General features: G+C 48.3%; 2 protein-coding genes and 1 long non-coding RNA gene across 10 annotated transcripts in view; 2 read left to right on the top strand and 1 right to left on the bottom strand.

The window, feature by feature from the left end:
• Positions 1-5,020: 5,020 nt before the first annotated feature.
• LOC141573758 (uncharacterized) lies at positions 5,021-14,292 on the bottom strand. Its single transcript, XR_012499821.1, has 4 exons — positions 14,156-14,292; positions 9,314-9,404; positions 7,586-7,741; positions 5,021-5,494 (listed from the first exon to the last, which is right to left on the bottom strand). It is a non-coding gene; the product is annotated as an uncharacterized LOC141573758 (long non-coding RNA).
• A 141-nt stretch (positions 14,293-14,433) lies between these two features.
• The window catches only part of HRH1 (histamine receptor H1), a 76,088-nt gene continuing 70,540 nt past the window's right edge, over positions 14,434-19,981 (top strand). For 4 of the 8 annotated variants that reach the window (XM_074344335.1, XM_074344336.1, XM_074344332.1 and 1 more), the window contains exons 1-2: positions 14,460-14,579; positions 15,043-15,155. The gene's annotated coding sequence lies outside the window, so the exon portion shown is untranslated. Of the gene's footprint in view, positions 14,580-15,042; positions 15,156-19,981 lie in introns of all 8 variants that reach the window. The other 4 variants (XM_074344337.1, XM_074344339.1, XM_074344338.1 and 1 more) reach the window with 4 other exon arrangements.
• The window catches only part of ATG7 (autophagy related 7), a 308,165-nt gene continuing 302,739 nt past the window's right edge, over positions 14,556-19,981 (top strand). The window contains exon 1 of the mRNA XM_074344327.1: positions 14,556-14,579. The gene's annotated coding sequence lies outside the window, so the exon portion shown is untranslated. The remainder of the gene's footprint in view (positions 14,580-19,981) is intronic.

Here is a 19,981-nt window from a genome sequence, read left to right as displayed (position 1 = left end):
CAGCCGCAGCTGCACAGGGGTGGGGGTGGGGGTAGGGGTGGCTGAGAGCAGACACATGACCAAAATTGTGCCTTTGCCAAGTAAGGGTGAAAAACTGAAATAATGCATGAAGAAATAAAGACCTAAGGAAATACAAGTCAGATTGAAAGCTCAAGACCAGGGGCAAAATTAGAAAGCAGACCATGGAGGGGGAGGGAAGGAAGAAGGAGAAAGAGAGAGAAGAAAGAAGGGGATAAGGCCATGTTTTAGGTGGATATTATTAGGCAATGCACATAAGTGTGAGTGAGTTTCAGATCCTTGACGAGAAGGGCAGGCGGGGAGCCAGGAGGGTGTTGGGAGCCTGAGGCAGATGCGGCGGTGGCTGCTGACACGTCTGCTGGCACACCAGCCCTCACCTCCATCCCCACCCAGCCCCGTGACCAGCAGGCTCCTTTTTCATTTGCTTTCAGTTCTGTTTGCCCCTAGTGGTGTTTCCATCCCTCCCCTACCTCCCTCTTGCACCCCCAAGCCTCCCCTCCCCAGGTTTCCGAGGAGAAAACTCAGAGGAGCCCAGCTGCCTGCCCGAGACTCCTCTCCCCAGAACATTCTAAACAGCCAAGTCTGGAGCGCAGCAAAGCCAGCCTGTGGCTTCTAGGCCAGGAAGGCGAGGCAGGCTGGCCGCCCACAGCCCGGACCTAGTGACCCTCTGGCCAGAGGCACACCTTGAGATTCTGGGAAGAGAGCCCGACCCTGTCAGGAGATGGGGCCCTCGTGTTCCCACACCGGTCTGTGTGTCCTCCGAGCAGAGCAGCCAGCTGCTGCCCTGTTCCCAGTGAATCCCCTGTTAAAACATACAGATGGCAGGCCCTACCCCAAGCCATCATCAGAATCTAGGGATCCTTACTTTCATCAAATTGCCCAGTGATCCTAAGACACAGCCAAGGTTGGGAGCAGCCTGTTTCTCTCTTTGGACCTCGGTTTCCCCATCTGTTATCAAAATTAACACAAGAGTCTAGGTGGAGGTTTATGGAGACAAAGGGATGAAGGGGTGGTGTGATGGCTTTTCCAGTCCTGAGTTTAAGGAATCTAGGAGGATCACGTGGGCTCTGCCGCCCTACGATGACACACGGGTTTCTCACATGCCCAGGAGCCTCTCAGGTGACTGAGGTGAGTCCCAGTCCCACAGGTGCCCAAGTGAGTCACCAGACACTCTGCAGAGAGAGGTTCCCTCCCCTCACCGGCACCATCCCCTTCCCACACAACCCCCAACTTCTCCCTTTGCAGTTGCTGCCCACTCTGATTTATTTTGGAAATCTCCACTGCCATCTCCTTTCTATCCCTTATTTCAGAGGGGATGATTTCTACCTGAGGTGGAGGTGGGGTGAATTGGGAAATTGGGAGAAGATTCAGTCTGGCTGAGTCACTTCAAGAAGAGGTTGGGGAGAGCAGTCCCAAAGGTCCCTTCCTGTGCACCTTTTCTCCTGATGATAGCCATGGAGAAGTTGTTGGCAAGAGGAGCCCCAGGACGGATTTTCACTTAAGAAGAGTCACTCTGCTTCTGCACCGATGGAGGGGGGGTGGACTGGAAGAAGCCAGCCGTGAGGTCCGCACAGGAAGGTGGAGCTGGAGACCATTCAGGTAACAGGCGCAGACTGGGGTGTGGGGTGAGGAAGAAGGAGAGGAGATGGCCGTGGTGGCTGATTGTCTGGCATCATGAGGGGGAGGAGTCAAGGGGCTCCGAGTGTCAGATTTGATTGCCTGGGTGATTGATTGTAGGTATTGTTCAAGGAGATGGGGAAGGAAGAGGAAAGGGCCCATGTTGTCTTCAGATTTATGCCCCTAGTGCCTGGCACATGGTGGACCCGCTGTAAAGGTGCTGAGATGCTACCATGCCCTCAGAGAGACTCTGTTTTCACAGTGGGAGGGTGTCCGGTGCGCTGGCACCAAGGTTAAGGGTCCCCACCAGCCCCAAGGAGCCCTGGAATGAATTAGAAAAATGGCAACCCCCCAGAGAATGGGAGAAAATATTTGCAAATGAATCTGATACAGGTCTAGTATCCAGAATATATAAAGATTTCTTACAAATCAATACTAAAAGCAAACAAACCAACTAAAAAATAGACATGAGCTCTGAAGAGATATTTCTCCAAAGAACACATATAAATGGCCAACAGGCACATAAAAAGATGCTCAACATCATTAGACATTACAGAGATAAAAATCAAAACCACAATGAGATATTACTTTACACCCACTAGGATAGATAAATAAAGGGAGAAAAACAGACAAGTTTGCAAAGATGTGGAGACGTTGGAACCCTCAAACATTGCTAATGGAAATGGAGAATGGTGTGGCTGCCCTGGAAAGAAGTTTGGTGGTTCCTCAAAAAGTTAAGCATAGAATCACCACATGATACAGCAGTTCCATCCCTGGGTATATACCCAAGAGAACAAAAAACATACGTTCACACAAAAACTCATACAAGAATTTTCATCGCATTTTTGATCACAGCCAAAATGAGGTAACAACCCTTGTGTCCATCAATCGATGAATGAATACACACGTGGAACGTCTACACAATGGAATATTACACAGCCATAAAAAGGAATGAAATACTGGTTTACACTGCAGCATAGATTAATCTCAAAAATATTATGCTAAGTGAAGGGCAACAATCACATAGGGCAACATAATGTGGAGTTGATCCCATTTATATGAAAGTGCAGAATGGGAAAATCTGTAGAGACAGAAAATAGATTAGGGGTTGCCAAGGAAAGGGAGAAGAGGGAATTGGGAGATATGGAGTTGTTTTTTGGGGTGATGGAAATGTTCTGGAAGTGGATAGTGGTGGAGGTTGCACGAAATTGTGAAATTGCCAAAACCGCCCAAGAAGCAAAAGAAGCCCTTCTTCCCAGTTTAGGTACAAGGTTGACTTTGGCGCCAACTCCAAGATCTCTTACTCTGCACGGTGCTCCAGCTGCCAACACTCAAATTCCCTAACCAGGCCTCTTCTACACACCCAGACTTGCTCAATCTTTCCACTCCAGCTACACTCCCTCTTTGCCTTCACACACCCCAGGAGCCTCCTGGGGGTTCACTCTACCCCCTCAGAACCTCCCATGCCCCACCCTCTCCACTAAGACGCCTCCCCATTTTAAAAGCCTGCTTCCTACTCACCTCTTCCTGGAACCTCTCTTAGGAAGGCCACTCAGTTCCCATCAGACCTTTGCACTTGTAAAAACACCCAGCTGTTGGATTTTACCCTGGGCTCTGCCACTTAAAGCCTGTGTGACTTCTCTGGGCCTCAGTGTCCCCATCTGTAAAATGTACATGTCCATGTGTCTTAGTGTGCTCAGACTGATGCTGAGTATATTCTTCACGAGAGACCAAGTGTCCAGCAACTAGAATGTGGCACATCCAGGATTTGAATTCAAGTCTGTCTAGCTCAGACTCCGAGATCTTAACCACTACCCTTTGTTCACACTCATTATCTTCCTACAAGCAATCACTTATTCATTCAGCAAACCTTGTATGAGCACCTCCTGTACCATGAGTATGCTAGATGCTGGTGATGCCTTTTCCTTCAAGGAGACCCACAGTCTGGAAGGTGGGTGGGTGGTGAAGCTAGATCCAGCTCCCAAGTATCCTGGCTTCTAGTTCACTACTTTCTGTTCTGGGATACTTGCATCAGAGGGGAAAGTCACTGAAGCCTAGCAACTCTTTTGACAGAAAGAAGTGGAGGGGAATTACAGAAACTGAACTGAACTTGCAGGCAGGAGTCCTGGGTCTAGGTCTGTCTCTGACATTGATTGTAGGATGCCTTTGTTAAGTCTCTTCTCCTCTCTGGGCTCAGCTTCCCCATTTGCAAAATTGCCTGTAAGGACCTTTCTTGACTGTGTTCATTCAATTATCATTTACTGAGCACCAACTGTGGGCCGGGCACTGGGCTAAGTGCTGGAGACATAGCTGGAACAAGATAGACTCCCTGCCCTCCAGCTGTTCACATTCAACTGGAGGCTGAGAGACAACAAAGCAGGGAAAAGACCACCACAGACAGCCTGGAGAACCATGAAGGGGGAAGTGATAGGTGGGGCACTACTTTATCCAGGGAAGGCTTCTCCAAAGAGCAGCAGCTGAGTACAGACTGAACAATGATGAGGCGTCTGTGGGGAGACGGGAGTATGAGCATCCCAGGCACAGGGAACAGCAAGCAGAGGCCCAAGTCATGCTAGCAGCTTGCTGTGTTTGCAGCAGGGAGGCCAGGGTGTCTGGCGGGTAGTGAGCCCAGGCGTGAGGGTGGGAGATTAGGAAGGAAGAATGTAGATGACAGACAGAGGGGTGTGGAGGTGTGCAGGCTGAATTCTAAGTAGGGTGGGGAGCCTTTGAAGAGTTTGCAATAAGAGAGACTTGATGCGTGTCAGAAGGGCCCTCTGCTTGTTGTATGGGGGTGGGTTGCAAAGGGCAAGGGTCTGAGTTCTCTTTGGCTGGCACCTCTAGATGGACCAGCCAGAAACATGGAAGGCAGGGACACCCTGTATCACCAGTCCTTGGACTCACCATCCAGCTCCTGGAGGGCCAGAGGGGACAGAAGTAGGCTCCAGGGGAGTCAGTGGCCAGGAAAGCCAACTTGGAGCTTGAGTCCCAGAAGCCATTACTTAAATTCTCCATGAAGTTTTTCCAAACAGCCCTGGAATTTACAATGCCTTTTCTAGCCCATAGGAATTGACCTTTGGGTTAACCCAAACTCACTCACCCTGGCATTCTGGGCCTTCCTGGTCTGGCCCCTAATCTCCTTTACAGACTCGTCTCCCTCCCACCTTTCCCCAGCCCGCCCAGGCCAGCTCAACTTCTCACCATCCCCTGAATGCTCTCTTTACTTTCCTCCCCACAAGGCTTAGTTTGTACTCTTCCCTCCGCCTGAAATACTTTGCCTCTCTGTACCAGGTCTCGTTCAGTTATCATTCTAGCTCCCTCAATGCACATCTTTCATAATGACATCTTATTTTTCCTTTACTTAAAGTCTGATTCTCTCTTTGCGTATTTTAAATGTTTTTATTCATATTTTATTGTGGTTAAATGTACATAACATTAAATTTATCATTTTATCCATTTTAAGTGTACAATTCAGTGACATTAAGTACATTTATAATGTCATGCGACCATCCCACCATCTATTTCCAAAAATTTAAATCATCCCAAATAGATGCTCTGTACTGACATAAAAGCTTTTTAGTGGAACCTATATTCACTAGAACTCTTTCGTTAGAAGGAGCAAAAGCTCAACTCAAACAATTACTCCAAAAAGAGAATTCACTGGCTCACAAAGATGAAATATTCAGGTTAGTCTTCAGGCATGGCTGGATCTAGGCACCCACACAGCATCATCAGGCAGACAGATCTCTTTCTTTCAGATCTGTTTACTCAAGTGTTGGCTTCATTCTCAGGGAGGCTTTCTCTGTCTTGGTGGCAAAGATGGCCATCAGCAGTTCCAGGCTTTCACTCCACCAGCTCAGCCCTCCCAGGAGGAAAAAAAAAAATACAGGCTTCATTCTCAAGAATTTTAGCAGAATTTCCAGGACTAGCTCTCATTGGATCAATCTGGGTCATGTGCCAACCCCTGAACCAATCACTGTGTCCCACCAGAGAGCTGGGCCATGCGAACTGGCCAGGCCAAGGTCACATGTCCTACAGCTGAGAGGTGGGGTCACCGCACTTTAGGAACATGGCATGAGAGTAGGAAGGAGTAGCTCCCCATAGGAAAAGCAGGAGAAAGGGAAGCAGGGCCCGGCGGGCAAAACAACACCTGGCCAGCCACTACAGTACTTACCCAGATTACCTCCTCTGATCTTTTTCTCAGCCAGTGGTTCCACTCTGACTTGATAGCAAGGGCCAGAGAATCTCCTTAACTACTTTCTCTCCCCTGTCCCCCAGTGTTGCCAGTTACCAAAGCCTTCCTCCTCAGTGTCCCTGGAAGCTCCCACCCCTGTCATGGCACCAAGGGTAGCATATTATTTTTGAAATGTTAGTCTGTGTGTTTTTTAAGGAAATTTTGACTTCTTAAAGCTGAGGTATGGTTTATATATGGTAAAATGCACAAATATTAAAAATGTTATCAATCTGTATATACATGTTACCATCCCAAAGATCAAAGTGTAGAACTTTTCCAGCACCCACTCTCACTGCCTCTTCTAGGTCAGTGACAGTCACCCCCCCACCCCCAAAGGCAACCACTTCTAAAACTGTAGATGAGTTCTGCCAATTCTTGAACTCCATCTAAGTAGAATAATACAATATTTACTCTTTTGTGTTTCTTTTATTCAGAATAATGATTTTGACTTTCTTTCATGTTTTGTGGACAGCAGTAGTTCATCTCCTTTTATGGCTCTGTGGTATCCCATGGTATGAACTTACCAAAATTTGTTTACTCAAACTCTTGTTAGTGGATGTTTGGATTCTTTCCTGTTTGGGCTATTATGAATAAATCTATAATCATGTGCAGTCTTTTGTGGATATATGTTTTCATTTCTCTTGGAGATATACCTAAGAGTGGAATTTCTGAATAATGAGGTAGATTTATGTTTATTAGAGTTGACAAGCAGTGCTCCAAAGTGCCTATGCCATTTTGCGTCTCCATTAGCCGTGTAGGAGCATTCCAGTGGCTTCACATCCTGGCCAACACTTGATATTGTCAGCCTTCTTAATTCCAGCCATTCCACTGGGAGCATGGAGGGAGTTCATTGTGTTATTTTTCGTTCTTGCTAATTCCTGTTACCCAGAAGCCTTACACACACTCCTGCCTCCCCTTCCCTCACCATTACAACAAACAATAGGCTGTTGTTTAAAGGCTACTGTCCTCTTCTGGCCCTGCAGAAAGAAAGAAACCAGAATCTTCTCCTGGATTTTGAATTTCAAAAGCCTAGGGTCTCAGGGCAACAGGAAAAGGCTCTCGTGCATTGATGACATGATTGGTATGGGGAAATGTGGGGGGTTTAAGAGCAAGGTTCTGCCTCCCTCAGACTAGACAAGGGTGAGGAGAGCTGGAGCAGCAGCACAGGGGGAGGTGGGTGGTGTAAACCCTGAGGAAAGGGACCCTTGAACCTGCCCCTTCTCTGGGCACAGACCTGAGCTTGGAGAGAGACCCCAGAATCCCCAGATAAGTTCAAGGAAACAACATAGAAAGGACCCGTGTTCTTCTCAAGGCAGACTCTCTAGTGGAAAAATGCTGCGTGTGTGGCTGGGCAGAAGGTCATCCTATGTCTACAGAGTTCCCTGTGCCCCAGCGGCTGTGGGGGCTGAGCGGTGGTTCCGGGGCGCTTTGAAGGGACAAAGAGGGGATGAGGCTTAGGGACAAGGAACAACTTGGCAGTGGCCTGGATGGGTGGGTGACCCCTTCTCAGGAAGGAATAAAGGTGTCTCAGCAGATGCCAGTGTGGATAAGTGATGATGCGCCCCAGACACTCCCTGCCAGATCCCGAGAACTAAGACACCACCCCCAGAGAAAAGGGCAAGTCTCACTTTACCTGAGATTAAGGCTTCCCCTCAGAAGTGGGAGATCACAGCAGAGACTGAGCTCATTTAACCAAAAATAGCTTCCTTTCTTGCTCACCTGAGTTGGTGGACTGAACTTGGACCACTGTTGCACTTTCCACACTGTATTATGCCTATCACGTTATTTTCCTTTTCTCTCCTTGAGGCTGTGAGCAACTGGAGGTCAGGGGTAAGATCTGATTCATCCTGGATCAGCCACCTCCTAGCGCAGGACCTGACACGGAGTAGGGGCGTGGTGAAGATTTGGTGAATATTCATTGTAAGCTCCCTGCTGAGAGAGAGAGGACAGGGCTGCACGGCTGAGCACCTACTGTGGTCAAAGCCCTGTGCCATGATATCCATGCTGGCCGCCCTGAGAGGCCAGACTGTGATTATCCCGTTGTGCGGATGAGCACATTCACAGCTAGCACCGACCAAGCCCTCACCACGTGCCAGGCACTTTACACTTAATAACTCACGTAACCCTCATGACAACCCAGGGAGGTTGGCCCTACTATTACCCATTTCACAGCTGGGGAAACTGAGGCACAGAGCAGTGAGGTAACTAGCTGAAGATGGTGATGGAATTTGATTACAGGTCGCATGATTCCAGCACCCCTGTGCCCTTTTCTAGCCCATTCTAACACCGGTTCCCAGCCCAGAGCCCAAGCTCCCTGCATGGCCTGCTCTTCCTCCCAAATGCCCGCCCATCTCACTGGTGAACCCTTCACAACCTTCACACCCACTCTCACTTCCTTGATGCTCAAGAATGGAAATACTCGTTCTTCCCTCCTTCATTCCTTTGCTCCCGTAACACTTTATGTTTAGGATTTGCACGAGTTAGGATTTTGTTTAGCTGCATATAAGAGAAAATCCTAAATAATAGTGGCATAAGGAGTATGAAGTTTATTTCTTGTATAAAAGAAGTATAAAGACAGACAATCCAGGGCTGATAGAGCAGTTCCATGCTGTCAGTGACCGAGGCTACTTTATCTGTTCTGTCATCCTAGTATGGGTCTCCCTTCACAAGGTGACATTGTAAGGCAAAATGGTTACTAAAGCTCCAGCCATTGCATCTACATTCCAAGCAGCAGAGAAAAAGGAAAGAGGATTTCCTGTTCCCTTTAAAAAGACTACCACTAACCAGAAACCCCCATAACAGTTCCCTGCTATATCTCATTGGCCAAAATTTTATCACATGAGCATAACTTGCTATAAGAGAGGCTGGGAAATACAATCTTTTAGTTGGATGTTGGGAGAATGGCTATTAAGAGGTAAGTCACAGTCTCTGCCACATCATTACTGTAGCATTTATCACGTCAAACCTGGGATGGTTTATCTGAATATCTGTCTCCACAGCTAGGATTTTTTGAGGGCAGATTCTTGTCATCATATTCCTCACATCCCAAAGTCTAGCACACATTGGAGACACTTGGGGTGGAGGAATAAGTAACTAGGTGTTGTGTTTCTTTGGATGCCCTGAGGCTCACAGCATGGTTCTCTGCCCATAGCCAGCCTCCAATAATTGTTAAATTGAAATGAATTTAAATGTTCTTGTCTTCAATTTCCCCACTTTTAAAATGGGTATAAATGACCTCAAAAGTCAGACTCAGCTTGGACATGCTCAGTGTCCATTGTATAACACTGGAAATATAACTAAATGTTAAACAATGAAAACCTAGCCAGTTAGGTGCTGAGTGTAGCTTTTGTTCTTTCTCTAGTTTCTTCTGCATAAACGTATATGCATGTTTTGCACAGAAATAGATCCCTCTGTACATACCATTCTATAACCAGCCACTTCACTTACCAACACATGAAGGGACTTCTGCTTCTGCCTATGTCAAACCAGCTTGTAGAGATCAACTGTCTCAATAAACAACTAGAAAACCTGGATAGAACTGTTTAAAAGAAAATTAAAATCTGTTAGAAGGCATCAAAGAGCTATCTAGGAAGTCAGGACTTGAGGAATCAAGATCCCAGGGTGAAGAGAAACATGTGGAGGTGAGCCTGACATTCCATGTGCTTTTCCATGAATTTGCTAGTTTCGAGGTAGCTAGATAGAGAGACTGGGAAGCTGAGCAGAAGGCAGATGCTAAGAACAGAGAGGCTAAGCAGAGTTTTCAACAGTCTCACAGGGCTAGAAAGACTAAAATAATTTATGCCGAATACATTTCTGGGCCATTACGTGTTCCCCTGGAGCATATATGAACATTCCATGGGGCTCACATAACTTGTCTATAGTAGAATTTTGGCATTGGAAGTAACTCCAGAGATAATGGAACCAAACACTTCATCTTGTGGATGTAGCAACTGAGGCTCAGAGATGGTGAGTGACTTGCCTAAGGTCACACAGCAAATGGATATAGCCACCTCGTGCAAACATCTTGCACTGTACTGCTCTCTGCGGCTGTTGCTGCTGCTCCCAGCCTTCAGTTTCCCATTTCTTTCCACACATCCTAGCCAGAGAGATTGATTGATTTAACCTTACTTTTTAAAAAGGAAACCAAACACAAGTTTTTTTATAAAGGTTATTGGGCATTTTTCCTAATTAACAAAGTAATATAAATTTACTTTTAAAATGTTAGAAAATAAAGATAAGTGAAAACCAAAAGTACCCACAGATTTTTCTCTCCTTCCCACTTATCCCTGATACAACCACTTTGAGCTTTTAAATACATAAATAGGTATATTTTTTCACAAAATGAGTTTACACATACCTAGTCTCTTATAAATTGCTCTTTTAACATTCATATTTTAATTGGTTTTCACATAATTCTGTTCTGTAATACGGTCTTATTTGTGTAATAGTCTACTGTATGCATGTACGTAATTTACTTAATCAGTCCCCTATGGTTAGATATTTGGATTATTTTCACACTGACTATTATACACAATCTTGTCATGAACACCTTTATTCATATCTTAGGGATATAGATGAGTATTTTCTCAGGAGAAATTCTTAGAGTATGGAATAATCATCTGAACATTTTTAAAGTTCTCAACATCTGAATCCAGATTACCCTCCAGGAAGGCTGTATCATTGTACACACCCTGTGGCAGGGTGTACCCCAAACCCAAGTGCTTTACTTAAGGGGCTGGAGGGAGCAGTCTTACCATTCTAGCTTGATGTATGCCGTTCTTGCTCCCCTTCCTTTAAATAGAGAGCTTCCCAGCATACCAGGCTAGCTAAGTTTAGAGTAGAGAAGTCAGACTCCCTGGCCAAGGCCAGAAACTTTTAAACTGAGTCAGGGCCAAATTGAAAGGGTCAGTTTTGACAACTTTGAATCTACTTGGTCCCCTTTAGCCCTAAAGGACGCACATCTGCTCTCACAAACTGAGCAGGAAATTAAACAAGGGAAGAGCCATCTTGCCTACTTCAGGCAGCTGTGAAAAATGCCTGCTTGGCTCTCTCAGCACCCAGAGTGCAGTGTCCCCAGAGGAAATGGCCGAGTTTATAAGTGTGATGGGTGGGGAGCTGGACTGGTTCCTGCCAGATATACTGGTCCATTGCTTGGTGCACGGTGGTGATACTGTGGGAGTGGCATTATTTCCTCTGGGTCTTAGGCACTTTGCGATCTTCCAGTTCCCCCTGTGCCAGCACTAAGATAACTCCCTTGAGGAGTTGAAAGAGCTGAAGCTGCTCAGCCAAGACTTTAACTGGGGTTTGTTTCAGGTCAAAAGACATGGATTCTATGGCCGGTTAGCTGGGTCATCTTGGGCAAGTCCTTTTCCCTCTCTCAGAAGTCCCTTCTTAGTTTCCCCGTGTGAGCAAGGAAGCAGTTGGCCTGGGTTTGGTGCGACATGAATCCTGTTTCCTAGAGGAGAGGGAAGAAGGGAGAGATGCAGTTTCGGAGCACCCACCAGAGCCGAACATTTTGCACACACAAGTGTGTTTAATGCTAACCACGACTTCAGAGGAAGCGAACATCTCTGCCTGTCCAGCACCCATGCCCTGTTATTCTGCAAACAGCACCCTGATTTTCTTTTAGACAACCATGCCTCACCCACTGGGAGGGGCTGACTCCCTTCTCCCACTCCAGTTGTAGGCATGTGATGCAGGTTTGGCCAGTCACAGCAAGCATGATGGTTTCAGGGCTGGGCATGTGACCCAAGCCCAGCCAATGGGAGGCAACCCTAGGATTTTTGCTGGAAGTTTTGGGAAGGAAGTAATTTCTTTGCCCTGAGGTTGCTTAACTGGCCATTTCTGTCTCCCTGTGGAGACACCTAGCCTGGTAATCAAACTGATAAAAGAAAACAGGCAGGAGATGGACACAGAGTCATAATAACTTCCCTTGAGCTTCTGGCGTGGACTGTGTCTGAATCCAGAGTGACCACCTGCATTTTTCAGTCTAAAACCCCTTTTGGCTTAAGCTGGTTATAATTGGGTTTAATGTTACCTGCAACCAAAAGAACATCACTGAAATCCTGGATGTGGCACAGGCATTATTATTCTCATTTTGTAAGTGAGGAAACTGAGGCTCAGAGAAGCAAAGTAAGCATAGAACTAAAGGGGGCAGAGGAGATACTTTAAATATACTGCTTTTTAATCTGTACCTCTACTCTCTACTCAGGGGCTCAAGAGGGTGTCCCTTTCTCGTTTTCTTCCACAAAGCACAAAAGTAGGAACAGGCTTGTGGTGCCAGATTGAACTAGGTTCCAGGCTTGGTTCAGCCTCTTCCTACCTGTCTGATCTTGAGGTGACTGTGACTCACCGGCTTTATACTCTGAACAAGTCTCCTCTCATCTTTGTGCCTCAGTTTTCTCATCAGCAAAATAGGATGATAATAGTACCTACCTCACGAGATTGTTGTGAGTAGGTAAATTAAGATTACGCAGCGCTGTTAGGACAGCGCCTTATGCACAGTGTGACGTGAGGGCTGGCAGTTATTTTTCTTCTGCTGCCTGTATACTGTTAGGCAGTTGCCTACTTCCTCTCCACCCCACACACCCAGGATATGGCCTGAGTTATCTCCTGATACATCCGTTTCAAATGCTGCAGCAAAACAACACATACCCTGGTCGCCAGGGGTTTCAAACAATGTCTGACATACAGCTTCTAAAATGGCTGATGTTTTTAAAACTCCCAATCGCTGTGGGCTTAGCATTCCTAAATCTGGCCCAGGAAGTGAAACTTCAGAGAGGAATTCCAAATAATCAAGTCTTTGCTGAATTGCAGAAAGGAAAGAGAGAAGGGATAGGTAGGGACCCAGCCATTTCTGAGGTTTTTTTTTTTTTTTTACCCCTTGCTCTTACCAGCTCTACAGTTGGAAAGAACAGAAATGCATTTAGACTTTATAACAATTGCACAAGTACTAACTCCGTTCCAAAGGGTATATTAGTCTGCTAAAGTGTAAAATATGGAGACCCTGGAGAATCACCAGGGAATGGGAGGGGGCTTATTGTGGATTCAGAGTGAGTCCTGGTTGTGGGGCTAGTTGATGTGCAGGGGCTGGTCAGAGGAACAAACGGGGAATCCTATGCTTCTTAGATTCATGAAGGTCAGAGCTGGTGCCCAGGACAGGAACATGGCCTGCCAGTTACCCAGAATCCAAGTCTCGGATTTCTGGGCATTATCACCAGCCCTTTAATCTCCACCTTGTAGACAGGCTCGGGGTCATAGAGCACTTACTAAGGCCTCTGCAGAAATGACCTCGTGGAACTTCCCAGCAGCCCCACTGAGATGAAGATTATATTTCAGTAACGACAGCTTTAGATGTTGTAGCCAGGCTGCATAGGCTGGATTCTCAGTTCTCTCATGTGACCTTGAGTAAGTCACATAACCTCTCTGTACCCCCATTTTCTTCTCCACTAAAGAGTGGTGATAATAGTTCCTCCCTGTTCAGGGTGTTGTGAGGAGTTAATGAGTAAGCACCTGTAGCATTTAGAAGAGGGTATGGCACAGCGGCAGCTGCTTCTATTAACCCTCGTTTTACAGATGTGGACCCTGAGGCGGGAAAGAGGGAGCATTCACGTATCGTACCCAGCTCGTGAAGCTGGGCCTCAGTTAGCTCCACACGGTTTCACCGCCACTGAGCAGAATCTCCCTCTGCTCAGAGGAGGCTAAGATACTCCCAGGAAATACCTCCAAACCCACACCCAGCCACCCCTCCCCAGTTCCCTCCTTCTCAGACACCCTCCTCTCCCTCTGAGTTCTCTTTTGAAGTATTGAGATAAGGTACCAGTTAGAGGTTCAAATGGAGTTTTCCTGGCACTGAAGAGAGAGGGAGAAGTCTGCCTCTCTCCCCCGTGCTCTGGAAATGAAGGCAGCGGGTGAGAATTCTCAGGCTCCCAGAGTCAGGGGTAGAGGTTCAGAGGGAAACACATCCCCCACCCTCACCCTTCAGGATGCTGATTGGAACGCGTTGGCTTAGAAACTTGAGCTCATCTGGACGGGCTCCTGAGAAACAGCTGAAGGGTGTGGTGGTCTCTCTAGTTACCCGTGGAGCCTCTGAGGATAGGGTCCCTATACGTCAGCCTTAGTCTTTCCCTGCCTGCCTGGCTTTGCGGGGCATTTGTCGTTGTTGTCCTAGTTTGGCCTCTGTTAGGGTTAAGGCGAAGGGGGGTATCACTGTGAATCTTCGTCTGTCAGTCGATCTGTGATTCACTTTGCCAAACAGCGCCTCATCTTTGCTTCTTTATCTTGACTTACCTATTTCAGTCTGTGCCCTCAGGTGTGGAGGCGGCGAGTTCTCGCCAAGGTTCTGACCCTCCTTTCACCTCTCCCTCCCGTCCCGAGGAGGCTCCCCACCGCGCAGTCTGAGGCTAGGATGCTCTTCCTGAGCTGCTCCGACCCCGGGGCGGGTGTGGAAGGTGTCCGAGCCCGAGGCGCCCTCTCCCGGCGTGAGGGCTGCCCGAGGAGCGCGGAGGCGGGGGCGCTGCAGGCCCGGGGCCCGGGTCTCCGCCTTCCTTCCTCCTTCCCGGCTGGCCCCCCTCGGCGCGGCTCCTCCTCCGGCGCCCCGCCTCCCGGTCAGCTCCCTCGGCGCCCCCGCCGCTGCCGAGCACCGAGCAGCTTGGCCGCCGCGGCCGCCGCGCCACCAAACTTTCCCCGGAGCCGGCGCCGGTGAGTCGGAGCGGTGAGTCCGAGCGGAGCGCAGGCAGGGGCCGGAGCGCGGCCGCGGCTGGGCTTGGGTCTGTGCATCCCGGCGGAGCCGCAGGGCCCCCGGAGCCGCTGGCGTGGGCTGGGCGCGCTCGGGGGTCCTAGGGACGTGGGCTGCGTGGGGAGGGTCCTGGGGCACGGCTGGCTCCGCGACACCCTGTCTGATGCTCAGCTCTGACCCCTGTCCCGACTGGCAGACACCTGTGGCTTCACCCGGGTTCGCCGGGGTGCGCGCCCCGAGCGTCTGCCTCGAGCTCCCACGCGGAGAGGGCGAGTCTCCAGTTTTCCCAGAGCTGCCCCAGGCTCTGAGTCTCATGCTCGCTGCATTCCCAGCCCATCTGTTGAAAGCGTTGACTGTGCCAGGCACTGGGCATCCATGACCTCTTTCGGTTATCCCTGTAACTCGATGAACCGGGTATTATTATACCCATTTTCCACAGGAGGAAAGAGACTCAGAGAGGTGAAGTTGTGCCCAGGCGCACCACTGAGTCAAGGAGGGAGCCAGGGTTTTGACCCCGAGTCAGCCTGATTCAAACCGCTTAACCACATGCAGGTGAGCCCCGGGTTCAGCGTCACCAGAAGTCGGGTGTGGGAAGCGCCAAGACCAGCGCTCTCCTCCAGCCAGGCTGCAAATCTGGGCGGGGCGGGCCACCTCCTCCTCACTGCGCCTCAAGGAGGATCCTTTGGGAAAATGGGTGGCTATTACTGTCAGGGAGTGGATTCTGGTGGCAAAGGCACTTGGGGCTGCCCTTTCAGGTTGAGAGGGGCCAAATTCTGGAAATTACTCTCCATTTTTCTGGAAGGAGGCAAGGAAGTCAGGAGCAGAAGCTGGAGCGCAGCAGTTCTTCACCAAAGCCACTTTCCTTCTCTGGATGACTCTCACCTTCCCTTGACCCCTGCCGCCCAAGGAGACCCCTTATCCCAGTCCATTAATCTCTCTGAGGTGTCTGCTCTGCCTGGGAGCTGTCAGTGCAGAGATGCTCCAGGCAGGGTCGCTGTTTTCCTGCAGGGGGCTCCCACCTCTGGCGTGGAGCCCAGTGATGAGGGACCAGTGCTGGGAATAAGTACTGTGTGAGCAAGGTCCTCTGGCTGCAAGGTGCTTGGGGAATTCATTCCATGACGGTGGCTGGGGCACAGGTGGAGTTGGTGGGGGAGGCCTGATCCGGAGGGCTTAATCTTGGAGGCAGCCAGGAACCAGCAGAGACTTGGGAGAGTGAGAGATGGTGGACCCGTGAGAGTACCATGATGCATGATGACATTTAGTTATCACAGCAGCCTTGCAAAGCAGGCACTAGTATTACTAACTTCATTGAACAGATAGCCTGTTGAGGCTCAGAGAGGTTAAGTAACTTGCCGGAGGTTGTCCATCTGGTCTTACCTGACTCCCTCCACATTATCAGTGAAACTTAGGCTGTAGATGGGACCTTAGGTCCTTGCTGCTTGCGGCTGGCAGCAGCAAAGGGTAAAATAGAGAGATGCCAGGCAACAGGGCCCCCGATGCCGCTGCACTGCTCTCCTTTCTCTAGGATAGCTGCCATGCAGGAGGCCTGCTGCTGAGCCGGTTATCAGTCACAGGAACTCTTGACAGCCCCAGGTAAATTCTCTAATATGACTCGGGGCTGGCTGGACCCTCACATATCAGCCTGAGGCTGCCTGATGCTGCCCCACTGTCCCAAGAAGTATTTCCCCTGGTGGAGGGAAAGTCTGTAGGGAAGCCTGGTATGATTTTCAAGTATGAGAGAGAATTGTTCCAGAGTGGAGAAGGTCCTGCACTGCCCAAACATTATTTCAGAGCTGGGTGGAGGCCAGAGCTGCCTCCAAGCCCCTGCAGCACAGAGGAGTTTGGGTAGTGCTGGGCTGGGAGTGGGCCCTCCTGGCCAGCGGCTGAGTGTCTGAGGTGGGAAGGGCTTGTATCTGAACTTCCTCCTCTCAGACTCAGAATTCCTGGTTCTTGTTTACACTTTCCTTTTTACAGTCAAGGAGTGCCTAGCAGAAATGGTGTGGCCTCTGTAACAAAGAGGAGTATGGCACAGAGAGCAAAAGTGTGGACTCTGGAGCTGACTCCGATCCCAGTGATGCTGTCACTTATGAGCTCTGTGACCTTGGGCAAGTTGCTATACCTCTCTGTTCCTCAGCTTCTCCATTTTTAGGATGGAAGTATTCCTAGCACATTCCTCACTGGGTGGAAAGAGTACTAATTGTGTTCCTGTGCATAAAACACCTAGATGGTGCTAGGTAATATGTAAAAGTGCTGTTCACATGTTAGTTGTCATTATTGCTACTGTTAAGGTCAAACAGGCCCAGCTTTGTAGCCTGGCTCTGCCAACTGTCAGCTTCCCAACATCCATAGGACTTTTGCTTTCTCGTCTGTCAAGTGGGAGTAGTCTAGTGTTAGATGTAATGTGAGAAGTCTTCGTGCAGGTCCAAGCTTTCAATAGCCTAAAACTTGAAGTCTCAGTGCAGGCTTATTTAAACTTCTGGTGCTCTACAAGGCAATCGGCAAACGCCAGGCATTGCCACAGTTATCACTATTAGGCTAACCTCAGTCCTTCACTCTGTAGCCTGGCGTTCTAAGGGATGTGGATTTGGGACAGTTTTCGAGCTTGTGTGGGCAGGAGAAAGACTCTCCTTATGAAGGTTCTCTCTTCATGGCCACTTTTTAGAGACAAGTATGGGCCTCTTGGTGCTTGTGGGATGACAGGGTAGGTTTGAAGTTCATTTCATAAGGTCTGCCCTGTCCTCACCAAAGCAAAGAAGTCCACAGAACACGCAGCCCCCGCTGCCTTTCAGATTGGTATTCTGTGCACTGTCCAGGTGGAGAGGACACATCCAGAGTGCTGAATTGTTTTTTTCTTTAAAGACAGAACAGTGGTGTGAAAAAAGGTCAGGATTAGAACCCCGGCCCTGGCTCTTTGAGCTGAATGACCTTGGCCATCAGTTTCCTCACCTGCAAAATGGCCATTAAGCGTATTTTCTACTATCGATTTCTCAGGATTAAAGCCCAGATAGAAAAGAAGAGAAATGAAGGAAAGAGAGGCAGATAGTATAAATGACAAAGAGTTACATGCAATTGTAAGTAATTCTCATTAGCATTCAGGCTGGGCATTAGCTATAATTGCTCCTGATCCAAGACGTTTTATCTGAAAGACGTACCTGGCAGAGGATCATTCAAGCCCCAGTCACCTGCTGCCCTCCCTTTCACAGTGACGCCGAGCATTTCTGAATCTTGGGGTATAATTATAATAAAGCTCCTGTATCTTATTTATAAGTGACTCACTTCTGCCATTAATGGTGGCAGAGGACTCGGGCGCACACTCACTGGGAACAATGCGGCTGATGCTGGGGGGAGGCGGTGCGGGATGCCTCTGCTCTCTTCTGCATTCATCTTCCCTGCTGTCGTTCTCCAGTGATAATGCACGAGGATCACATGGGCCAGGATCGAAGCTGACAGCTCTCAATTTGTGCAGCAGCTTGGATGGCAAGACCCATTGAGACTTATTGCTGCCAGCAGAGTGGGTGTTAGAAACCGTGACGTCACAACAGAGAGGATAGAGCAGAGGAGACTGAGGCAGGCCCCCGAGGGAGTGGTTAAAAACATGGACTCTGGTGTCCAAGAGACCTGAGTTTGAATCTCAGCTCTGCCAGCTCTTTGGTCGTGGATGATTTTTGTCTGTGTCCCCACCTTGACTGTCAGTTCTAACAGAACAGGGGCCATGTCTGTCTTCACCAGGGTACTTACAGCTCCCGGCACATAGAAGAGGCTCATGGATGTCTAATGAATGAATAAATATATGACCGACAGGTTGCTTGGTTGGGCCTCAGCTTTCTCATCTGTAAAATGGGGCTAACATAGCACCCACCTTGTAGGTTGCTCTGAGGACTGAAAGAGGAAATGTTGCATACACAATAAGCACTCAGCAATGCCCTTGTCGGCAAATTGATGAGCAGAAACAAGGACACAGCTGGCGGAATCTGGGAGAAAGAACTTTTTCCCCACCCTCAGACCAACAAAGAGTAATAATAATAATGCTAGTCATGAGAATCCCTGTATTTGTCCAACATTTTCCAAAGTGCTTTCTTATCTCTTGACTCCACACAATAGACAAGAATGGTTCTCTGTGTTTTACGGGTGAGGAAACTGAGGGTCAGAAGGATTGGTGGAGCACCCAGAGTCACACATTTTACAAGCAACAGGAGGTAGGACTTAAGCACAGGTCACTCTGATCTGCCAGGTGTTCCTGCTGAGTTCTTTCTTGCCCGTTAGGGGTGGATGGTCCAGTATTTAGACTTCCATGAACATGGCATCTCTCTTCGTTATTTAGGATGCAGTTCAGGTACATTTTCCTAATTTTCCCTTGGTGGTCTTGCATATCTTTTTATTAGATAGATTCCTAGTTATTTGATATTTTGTATACTATTGTAAATGGTACCTCTGTCTACACATGTATTTTTTTTTAATGCTATGTTGGTTGCTTCTTGGAGAAGTTTTTTGCATTTCACATATTGATTCTGTATCCAAAATCTTGGCTGAACTCTTACTAATTCAAAAAAAAGAAGTATTTGTAGATTATTTTGGAAACACTGTATATACAATTGTAGGAGGTGCAAGTAACTGTTTTGTTTCTCCCTTTCCAACCCTTTCTTTCCTTTTGGGTTTTTGTTCCCCTCTCTCTTTCTTTCTCTCTGTTATAGAGGAATTGTCCACATTGACAGTTAGGTATAATGTTTACTCTAGGGTTTTGGTAGATAATCTTTATCAAATTAAAGCTCCTTTCTATTGCCAGTTTGCTGAGTGTTTCTTTTCTTTTTAGTCGTAAATGGAAGTAGAGTTTTTAACAGGTGTTTTTTTTTCCCCCCCTGTGTCTGCTCAAATGGTCCCGTGATTTTTCTTTTTCAATCTGTTAACATGGTGAACTCCATTGATTTTTGCATTTCTGGATTGTCCTGTTGCGTCTTTCTGGCTGGATTATTTCTCCTCACCTTTTTGTTTAGGACTTTAACATCATGAGCTCATGAATGGGATTGACTGGTGATTTCACTTTCTGGTGTTTACTTGTCAGGGTTACGCTGGCCTCACAAAACGAGGTCGGCCGTGTTCTCAGTTCTCTAGAAGAGGTTGTGTAAGCTGGGCGTTGTTCCTATCACCAGTGGGGCCCCCAGGGGTGGAAGATAAGTGGAGGGTGGAGAGGACAGCTGGTTGCAGCTCAGACTAAGGCAGAACTTTCCAACAGGGAGAGGCTCAGGCTGCCTCAGGTGGAAGTGGGCAGGAGTCTGTGAGCCCAGCTGTCCTGTGTGCTACAGGGAGAGCCAGCCTTGGGTACTGGGTAGGGTTCTTCCAACCACCCATCCCAGATGAAGCGGGTTCAGCCTAGGGTGAAA

The sequence above is a fragment of the Camelus bactrianus genome, chromosome 17, assembly GCF_048773025.1.
Source record: "Camelus bactrianus isolate YW-2024 breed Bactrian camel chromosome 17, ASM4877302v1, whole genome shotgun sequence".
Classification (NCBI taxonomy): Eukaryota; Metazoa; Chordata; class Mammalia; order Artiodactyla; family Camelidae; genus Camelus; species Camelus bactrianus.
This window is presented reverse-complemented; position numbering and strand designations above follow the sequence as displayed.